The sequence below is a fragment of the Falco biarmicus genome, chromosome 13, assembly GCF_023638135.1.
Source record: "Falco biarmicus isolate bFalBia1 chromosome 13, bFalBia1.pri, whole genome shotgun sequence".
Lineage (NCBI taxonomy): Eukaryota > Metazoa > Chordata > Aves > Falconiformes > Falconidae > Falco > Falco biarmicus.
Window position 1 is genome coordinate 4,784,121 of NC_079300.1, and position 10,389 is coordinate 4,794,509.

Sequence of the window (10,389 nt, forward strand, 5' to 3'; positions counted from 1 at the left end):
TCTACTCCAAGACTTCGATACAGTGAAGAGGCTGCTACTTTTATCTATTAATATTTTTTATTTATGTAACATGCTTATGGTAGAAGGTGGATGTATGCAAGCATACTTCTATAGAGACAACTTCAGAATCAATGCCATGAAAAGCTTATAATGGAAATAAACATAAAAATTTTCAGTAAAACATGTATATTGTTTTCTTCTTCCCCATGAAGCCCTGAGGCCCTCAATTCTAAACTAGTACTTTTCTAGGTAATCTAACATGTATTTCACATATTAATATTTTGCAATATAAAAATAATATATCTTGTTATATATTAAATTATACTTATAATGTGTGTATATATCTCATATTATTATATATTATATTCTTTATATATGTTATATGTATGAATCATTTTACATATATTGATACAGGTTATATTTATTTAAGCTCTTAAATAAAGTACCTTAGCCAATCTTCATGAGACACCCTTTTTGGAACTGTGTTGTGGAAATGGAACAAAAGACACAAAAATTAGTGGAAATTCCAGAAATGTGAACTTGGCCATCACTGTTTGAACTGTTACGGGACAAGATGACAGCTGGTACATTATCAAGTACTTATTCACCAGTATCTAGCATTTTCTATCTGCTCAGCTGTTGCAATGTAACTCCAAACCCAGGAATCAAGATCTTAGACCATGGTAACAATTGCTATGGAAACTGGTCTCTTAATGTCTTTGCATTTGGCACATCTGTCTTATTTTGCCTGCAATTTCTGAAGAAGCAACCTGCTGGCATATAACACCAAGTGATAGAAATTTCTGAATAGAGAAAGTTAGGGTGACTGATGAAATTTGAAACAGGAAAATTCCATGAAAGTTTGCTGAACATAAATGGAAACACTTTTTTCTATGCAGCTTCAGTGAAGGACAGTTTGGGCCAGACCATCCCTGGGACCAGGAATGCACACAAGAAGACAGGCAGGCAGCCCAGGGTTTAGCTTTCTGGTATGTTTTGTTTCTTTATAGGTTGTTACAGCAGAGACTGAGGCAATCAGTGAAATCAGGCAGGAAAGTCTGAAATGGAAAACAGTCCTACATACCAATTTACCACAGCAGGTACTTCTCATACTGTATTTGCCTCAAAGAAAAGTAGTAACAGCACTCAGAGGTTATTACTGCACTTTAGAATTTTTAAGTACTTTGCAAACATTAATTAATTAGTCTCACGACTCCTCTTTTAGGCAGGTAATTAGCTTGATTTTATTTAAAAAAAAAAAACAAACTGTAACTTGGAGAGGTTAAGTGACTCACTGCAAAGAAGTGAAGGTGCTGGGATTTAGTCTTGGTTCACCATTTAATGCTCAAACAAATATTTCTGTATCACCTCCACAGGTCCTTCTTTGTGGTCATCATCTTTTTCTCACTGAGTTCCTCCTTTGTAGCTAGCAGATTCCTAGTAATTTAAAAACACATGAAAGACTAGATCCAGCACTAAAAGTGACAGTGTAACATCATCCAGTTACTGAGATGAATGAAATTGGATCAGTTTACAGATACTGGGCACAAAGTATTTTAGCTTTAAGTCATATCACTGGAGTATTACATCAGCAGTGGCTAAAGCCATAACCTGGAGCAATTAGTACTACAATTAATTACTCTAGCATCACATCAGGAGATATGAACACCCATGAAAATTGTTGTTAGATTTCAGCAAGTTTCAGCCAGACCAGTTGTAACTAAGGTATTTTCTGTAACGTTTTGGGATGAAAAATAGCTGTTTCCTGATAAGATTCCATTTCAGTGGAAAATTTTTAACCAAAATCTTTAGGTAAACCATTAGAAACAGACATTATCACCCGAGTCAACTCAATGCTCCTGCAGGTTGCTGTATAAACTTGTAAAGGTTTTGTTTGGTTTAGATAAGCATTCATTAATCCTGTATTTCTTTCCAAAGGATTTCAAGTCTCAATTATAGTTTAGACAAGAGGTCCCTTTGCATTGCAGCCAGGAAAGATTTCACATATCCTAATTTATTGCTTTTACACAGAAAATACCATATTCTGTCTTTAGTAATCAAATTCAGACATCATTTTGGGGAAAAAGACAGAACTCTGGAGCTGTTTTCCCTTTCCAGCCCAGAAAGCCAGGTTTAGCGTGAATCTTCTACGTGGCAGCAGTTAGGAGTGCTTTGGTAGAAGACACAGAAACCCTCGTCTCCCAACTGCTACAGTTGCCTATATTGTGTTGAATGATACAGACTATTTTCATTTACAAGCTCAAGCAATTATCCTCCCTGAAAGAGTGTTTAATTTGCACCATAATTTTTTATTACCTCCAGTACATAGAGTGTCTAGATAGGTTACCTACTGAACTCTGGATTGATGTCACCTGATGTAACTAGACACAAACCATGCAACACAGTAGTAAGTAGAAACTGCACTTTAATTGGATGATTTACTATTTATTTCAATTCTGTGTTCTGCAGCTCTATGAGTATAGGGCATTGATTGAGATGAGAAACACAGCTGATTTATGTGGTCACTTTTTAATATGGCCTGAGATTAGCCTTCATTACAAATATAGCATTATCGCTGTTCCCAAAGCTGTTCAAGCAAGCAGAACAGATGCCAGCCTTCATACCCAGCACCCACCAATAAAATTTTGCTATAAAACCAAACAGACAGTGTTGGGCAGAGTGGGGTCAAAATCAATTTTGTTTGTTTGTTGTATGTATTTTCACTATTTGAAATCAGGAATCAGAATGTCCACTTAGAGGTCACCATTACAAATCAAGCCATGTTATTTCTTTACCTTGATTATTCCTCCTCTTCCATTTCCCTCCATGTTCCTCCTACCCCACCTACCTTCCACAAGAGGAAAATCATTTCCCCCACAAACACATATACCTCCTACTACCACTTCCAATCTTTTTAACTGAGATAAGTGAAACCTTACCATAAGTCCTTTGACAATATCTGTCTATCTGGACCTTCTATCTTCTGTGGAGAAGTTCTCCATATTCTGCAGAAACAAGCAAGCTACCTCCTCATTGGGAAGACATGCAGACTCCAGGCTCTGGCACCCTGCTGCTGAATGACATTCTCGTCTCTTTACTTTTGTGCCAAAAGACAGGACAGAATTCACTGTGGTACTGCAGAGAAAAAAATATGGTAACAAGTGTGTTAGGAAATTCATTCAATAAATTGTTGTGTTTCAGCAACACTTGTCTTCCTAAGGGCTTATAGAAATGTCCATTCCACTGGCACTTAAATGTCATGTTACCCATCATAATGTCCTTGTTATCATCCTCCAAGTGCTTCCTTTTCTTCATCTTAGTGGTTCTGAGGCAAGTAAGGTTTATATATGACCCCTGCATTACAGTTTTAACTCTTCCTTCAAACAGAGGATAAACTTGCATGATCACAATGAAATTTTCTTTCCCCATTTTCTTTTTGGATTGCAGTGACTGTGTCTACACAATTCTATCTATACATGCAACTCTCTCAAGGGCAAATTCCCATTCCCAAGCATACCGCCTCAGCCTTGAAATACTCTGGGGTGTCCTGAAATCATGCTGTCGAAATTCAGGGGAAAAACCAACTGTAACATTTCTGCTATTATTCTCGCACAGTCAGCATCCCAACTTGAAGCTTGCCAAGAAGTAACCCACATGCAATTAAGTGTCCCTCCACATGCCTCTGTACGCTTTGAAAATTCTCCAGCAGAAGATATGCATCCATCTACATAAACATGATAATAAATCTAAAGCCAGGCACTGAGGCAATACACAGCCCTTTACCAGGAGGGAAATACAGATCTGGGAAAAGAGTTCTACATTTGTCTCCAAATGCAGAGAATACAAGGACACACAGTTTTGAGAAGAACCTTCTTTTACAGAATTCAGTGACAGGATGAGCCAGCTGGGGAAGCCTGATCTGAAAAGATTTGCCCAGTAAACATTAAAAAATAAAAGAAACAAACAAAAAAACCTCTCTAAAATAACCCTACAATCAGGCCAAAGATGGAAACAATTATTTGATAAGAATGAAGAGTTTGAGGCGGTACCAAAGATAGAAAAGAGTTCTCTGCAACAATTTAATAATAAACCTAACATTATTCTTGCTATTTAATATCCCAGCATCTTTTTGGGGAATATAAATTATTCAATGTTCAAATGCCTTGTAATTTGATTTAAATGATGAATGGAAAAAATACTTTAATTGTAAAATATATTTTGTATGCATCACACAGAAACATCAACCAACTTACTGAAACAGGCTCTCAGGAGAACTGTATGGCGCAGAAGATTGTTAATGCGTTGTTGTGTCCTTCATCATTAAGATCATGAGTTGAATCCAGAACATGTTGGAAGCAACTGGAAACAGTTTCTCAATATAGCTAGAAATTTAAAACAGAGTTATTAGCTCCCTTCTAGCATAACCTCCCCCTTTTTTTTTTCAGGAACATCTGTAACTCCTGGTGTAGGGGCATAGAAAATTTTCAGCATTTCTTGACAATTTTTTCAAGGCTGATCATACTACTGGACTCTTTACTTCATCCTTAGCCCTGCTGCTCATCTCACACCTGTTCTCCATGTGCTCTACCCCATTATGGTACATAACATCGTAAATATGTCATTCCTTGATCAATAGGATGTCTAGACAGCTTAGCAGGTGATGCCCAAGTGGCATCAGTAACTGTGCCCAGCTGCCCAGACACAGCATTATTGATCACTACCTTTTCAGGTTCTTCCTCCTTGCTTACAAACACACTCCCACAGCCCAGCCAGCTGCAGTTCATTACTTTCTTCTTCCCAGTCCCTCCACAGGAATGCCTCATTGGCAGGAGGAACTGAGTCGGACCATTTTTCCACAGATACATCCACCAGCTGATCCTGAAGCCATGCTCCTTTGTGTAGGGCAGCGTGTACAAGTGGCACAGGCCCACCTGTCCCTCAGCAATGCTCTCCTCTGAGCCATCAGCTGTATCCCAGCCGCTCCAGTTTCCCAGCATGGCTGTAGCCACTGCAGCAACACCTCCCTGCGGCAGTAACTGTCGGTGTCCATTTAATTTCACTTTAAGTGGTCATGCTCTGAGGACTCCCGCTTCTGTAGGCTTGCTTGACCACTGTCACTGGGGAGACCTGAAAGGCCTTCCTTGTTCACTCTGCCCAAGCTCCCCTCAGGGACAGCCCCAGGCACCTCCCTCCAAGGCCGTACCTCCCGCCACATCCCCAGTGATGTCCCCTTCATGTGCTTCCAACCTTTTTGTTTCTCCAGACAAGTCCCTTCACTTTTTTCCCTCACATCTCCTTATTCTGTGCCCCCTCACAGCCGCGCGCCTCAGCGAGGCAGCCCCTTCCCCAGCAGGCTGGGCAGCGGCGCCTGCTCGGCAGCGCTGATCGGCTGGGGTTGTGGCGGGAGACCGATGCCTTCGGCCATGACAGGGCTGGCTGTGAGGGGACAGCGGCCTCCTCCCCCAGCACAGCCCTGCCCTTCTGCACCGAATCATATATGCTACAGTTGCAGTCATTTAAGGAAATCTTGACAGGTGCTGGACAATGGCACCACTTGCTTTAACAGTCCAGGACTAGAAAGTCTACTTTTGGCTATGATCTTTCCTTTTATCCACCATACTAATTCTTAGTATTTTCTACATAAAACTGTATCCAGAAAGTTTTTGCTCTTGCTTTTTCTCTGTAAAATACACAACTCCTTCATCATGAAAGCCTTTGAGAGTGTCTACTTAGTATACCTGAGGTATTGTAAGGTTAAAATTTAGTTTAACTAAAGCCACAATCACTAAAAAGCACAGAACACTAAAAAACACAAAAGCAGAGAACAAAAAACAGGCTGTCAAAATTATAATATTAAACTGCATCACAGTAAAGTGCTTAAATGCAACAAACCGGTTTCCTAGAAGTAATTGTTTTCAGTCTTGTGCGTTGTCTGCTCGGAGACCCCACAGCAGCCCCTCACATCACCACCAAACCCAGCTCTGCAACCTTGGGGAAATGCAGCTTACGTTTGTAACATTGCCTTCTGCACGTAATTCCTTTGAAGCAGCAATTATCTGTAACTACCTGTGAAGTTCTTAGTACCACAAATGTTCAGACTGCGTTGGATTTTTGATGCAGTATTTTAATACAAATAATAGTGGTTGGTTTGTTTTGGTGTTGGGTTTTGGTTTTTTTTTTTATTACAGCAACTGTGATCGCTGCTTATTGGGTTTACTTTCTTTGTTCTCTCCCTTCCCTTTAAACCTCTTCTCCAAAAATCTGTAAAAATTACCATAAAAAAGATGTCCATATAAAAATGCGTAGATAAACTAACATCCCTGAGATGAACGCACAACACACAACAAAGGGGCACGGCAGGGGCAACAGCTTGTATTAGATTATTTGATAAAGCTGAAAAAAATGCACTAGATCTCAGACACATGGACATGAGTCCATTGACCTAATAGAAGTTGTATTTTACCTTGAAAGTTTACACCCTTTTGTATCTTAGACGATTGCTGCAGTACTGATGACGTTGTCAGCTCCTCACACTCAGCAGTCTACCTACCTGTGTTGTACACATAAATGGAAATGTCTCAAAAACTGAACATTCCCATTTATATAAATGAAGGAATTTCATACTGCATGAGATCTTACAAAGACATCTTTTAATATCTTTAAAATTCTCTGGTTTCCTTATTACGACACTCTAGAACTGCAGAAACAAATGGCCATTCAGGGGAAGACACACGGCTTGCCTGAGGCAAACTGTGATTAAATGACTAAAATCAAAGACTTTTAGTTAAAGAATGACTAAAATAGATGAGGGAGACAGAATAGTTTAAAGCTAAGATTTTACAGAATTAAAAATATCATTGTTATAAAACACGATGAGACAAGCTTAGCAGAGCTCCTGCAGTGTTCGCCACTGAGAGATCCACCAAGATCTCTTGCAGGTTTTGCAGCCTTCAAATGGCAATGTCTAAGGCCACCACAGGCTTGCAAACTGAGTCAGACCATGCCTGCTCTCAAACTCTGTATCTGTCCACTAGCAAGGAGACACTCAAACATCCAGCAGTACTTCAAAAACACTGCACCAGCAATTTAGGTAGAAGCCACAAGCTCTTTTGGATGATAAACACAATGCATGTATTTGTTTCCTATAAAGAAATACAAGTTTTTCTTCACAGGAGGTGCAACAGAGATAAAAAAAAAGACTTAGGATAGTCCCTGTTAAGAGTAAAGTTGACAAAAGGTATAGTGCTATTAAACTCCACAGGTATCTAACAATGAATAGAAGAAACTGAGAAGATGAAACAGTTTTCAAAGAAATACTGAAAGTTTTACAAATACCATTAAAGCAATTTCATGTGAAACTTCTATTAAATATTTTTAACATATTTCAGAAAAATTTTGTAATTTGGAATACAAAAGTGTAGCTAAATCCACTATCACAAACACTTTGATGATGTGCATTAACAAAGTTTTTAATGGGAAGAAAAGGCTTCCTCTTTTATCTTAATTACTGCACCACAAAATCATTCTGAAACACACTTGGACACTTTAAAATTTCATTCATTACTAGAATGGGCACAGCAGACCTTGTTTTCATATAGATAACATATTCAGCATCAAACAAATTGTCTGCATTACGGCAGATCTGTAATCTTGGTTTCTTGCTGTTTTCTATTCATTAGATGTTCAAAGAAAGACCCAGACAATATACAACATAGTAGCATAACCTGTACAATTTTACTACTACACTATCATCATGAACTTTATTCCAATTGGCAATATAATTTCAGAGACGTGGCATTTAATTGTCACTTGTTTTCAACTTCAAAGGAAAAAAAAAAAAAAAGAACCCACCCAAAACCAAATCTGTAGAGTTTGTACACTGGAAACCTTCTGGTAGTGACTTCTATTTATCTATATTGGTTAAAAGAAAAAATTAAGAAGCTAGATGAAACAGTAATAAGTGAACAAGAATAATTTGAATATAGAAGGACAACCATAAAAAATGGTTTTAAATTTGCAAATTGCTTAAAGAGAAAGGAGATTAATTTTACTGCATACAGTTCTATAAGGCAGGTAGGCTGTGGGATGGACAGTTGGTTTTAGAGGAACGCATTCTAGAAAAATTTCTGATGCTTCAAATCCAATTCTCTTGTGCTGCCTTGCAGCTGCAGCCTGCAAAAGCATTTGGCTTTCTCCATTAGCTAACTTGGCTGTAGCAGTTTCCAAATGATTAATATCATCTTTGTACAGATACAAATAAATACATAAGTTGCAATGAACTGAAGATTGAGAACCCTGAAATGTAATTAACTACTTGCATGCTTTTTACCAGCAACCATTAAACTACACAGCAAACAGAAGTAAAGGACAAAACAGAAGCATGCAACATCATTACTCAATAAAAATGATGCATTTATAACCTCATTACTCACATTTTATAGTTGTGGATGCTGAAACACAGAGAAGTGGCTGTGCAAGGTCACACTGGCAGAGTTTGGAACAGAAACTAGACATCTCATTCCCTAGAATAGTGTTCTGCTCGCTGTTTTATGAACTTTTTTTTTTACATAGATCACCACAGTAAACTTACAAAAAGGCCTTGTGTGACACGCAGGTAAGTATGGACTTAAGCTGCATCTCCTGGGGTTCATTTGCAACAACAGAGTTTGCTGATTTCAATAAACCATATGTGGAAATAATGTCAATGCTAACAGAAATATATAGAAATCTGTATGGTAATGTTCTGGTCTCTCTGAACTCAGTAATAAATTTCCACTGTGAATAAGTTTCACTCACAATATTGGATTTGAACCTTTGTATCTTATGAATTGTCTCATCTGAAAGCAAACTGCTGCCAACAAAAATCCTTCTACTCACTCCAGTGAAATCTGGATCCACTTTTGTACAAGGGAGAGCAGATAAGGCATAACAACACATCTTTTCAAGTAGGTCTTCACGAGGACTCATTTGTTCATTTATTTTTCAGTATGCCTCTAGAACATCAAGCAAGGCCACTGGACAAAGGCAGGCAAAAGGAGAATCGGTGTTTAAGACACTAAACCACAATAAAAAGAATCTCTTTCTGTAGAAAAAAAGGTTTGTTTTTTCTTGCTCTCCAGAGCTTTCTCATAATCCTTATTTTTCTGCAAGTAACGCCAGACTATTTTAGTCTGAAATGCTATCAGTTTATTTGACCAAAGTTGGTTACATGATGTTCCTTTCAAACCTCTAGGATTTATATGGTGTAAAATACACATGGCTGCGACTGTTTACCTTTTCACTGTTTTACAAATGTGTGCGCTGTTGTGCCTGAATACAGTTTTAATGAAAGCAGCATTAACATCAGCCATGCCTGGGTTTGAAATTATTCAGGCCGTCCTCTAAAGCCGTGTACTTCTCCCACAGGCTCATGACTGAAGGAGTAGAAAAGAAAACTGCTAAAGTTTATCTTAATCTAGCTGTGAGAGAAACTTGGCAAGTAAAATGAATAAAACTGTCTAAGAAGCAATGAAGTCTACTCAAAATATATGTTTGGGGTTTTTTTAAAAACAGAATTTCTGGGCCTTCTCTCAGAACTGACTCCAATGAAGTCCATGGCATGTCACCAGATTATTTTTGTTGTCAGAAATCTGTCAGAACAGGTCTTCAATTCTCTAAATTACAGTGAAAACAAAATAGAGATTTGGCTTTCTTAGCGAGACCTCTTCTTATTCCTAAGTGTGAAGAGTTACTCCTCGCGTGCAGTATTTTTAATGAGAATCAGGCCAAGAATCAGGTCAATGAAAACATCAGAGGCAGAGAATGCTGAAGTTCGGACCTTATAAAACTCAGAAAATCCATAAGATAGTCCCATAAATTAAATTTTGTTCTTATTATAAATCAGATTATGAACCTAACATTACCCCAGTGGGGAAATCATGTCACCTCCCATGACAGCAGAATATCATCATCATAAACCAAAGTCCCAGATCTGGCACAGCCAGGAGATGCTTGTTGTGAGAAATGTCTGAGAATCCATTCACTAGGGCTGTAGAAAGCACAGTCCCGACATCTAACATCAGCAATACAGCAAAACGCCGTATTCACACTGCTTTTCTGCCGGACAAAGCACATCACAGTATGGCAGTTGTTATTTTATCGTAGACAGATAGCAACCTTGTACCACCAAAACCGCCATCAGTCCTCACAGGTATTATTCTGACTTAGTCAGCAATCCCAGAGCAATGAGGGTAAATTAAGCAGTGTTTGATGACACTGACAAATGTTTAGAGTCCCACTTAGCATTATAATTTGTGGGACTGACAAACTAAAGGTAATGTCTGCAGAAAAAAAAAAAAACCTAGGGCCAAATTCCAAAGGTTAAGGTCAGAAAGAGTGGCTTCTAGAGTG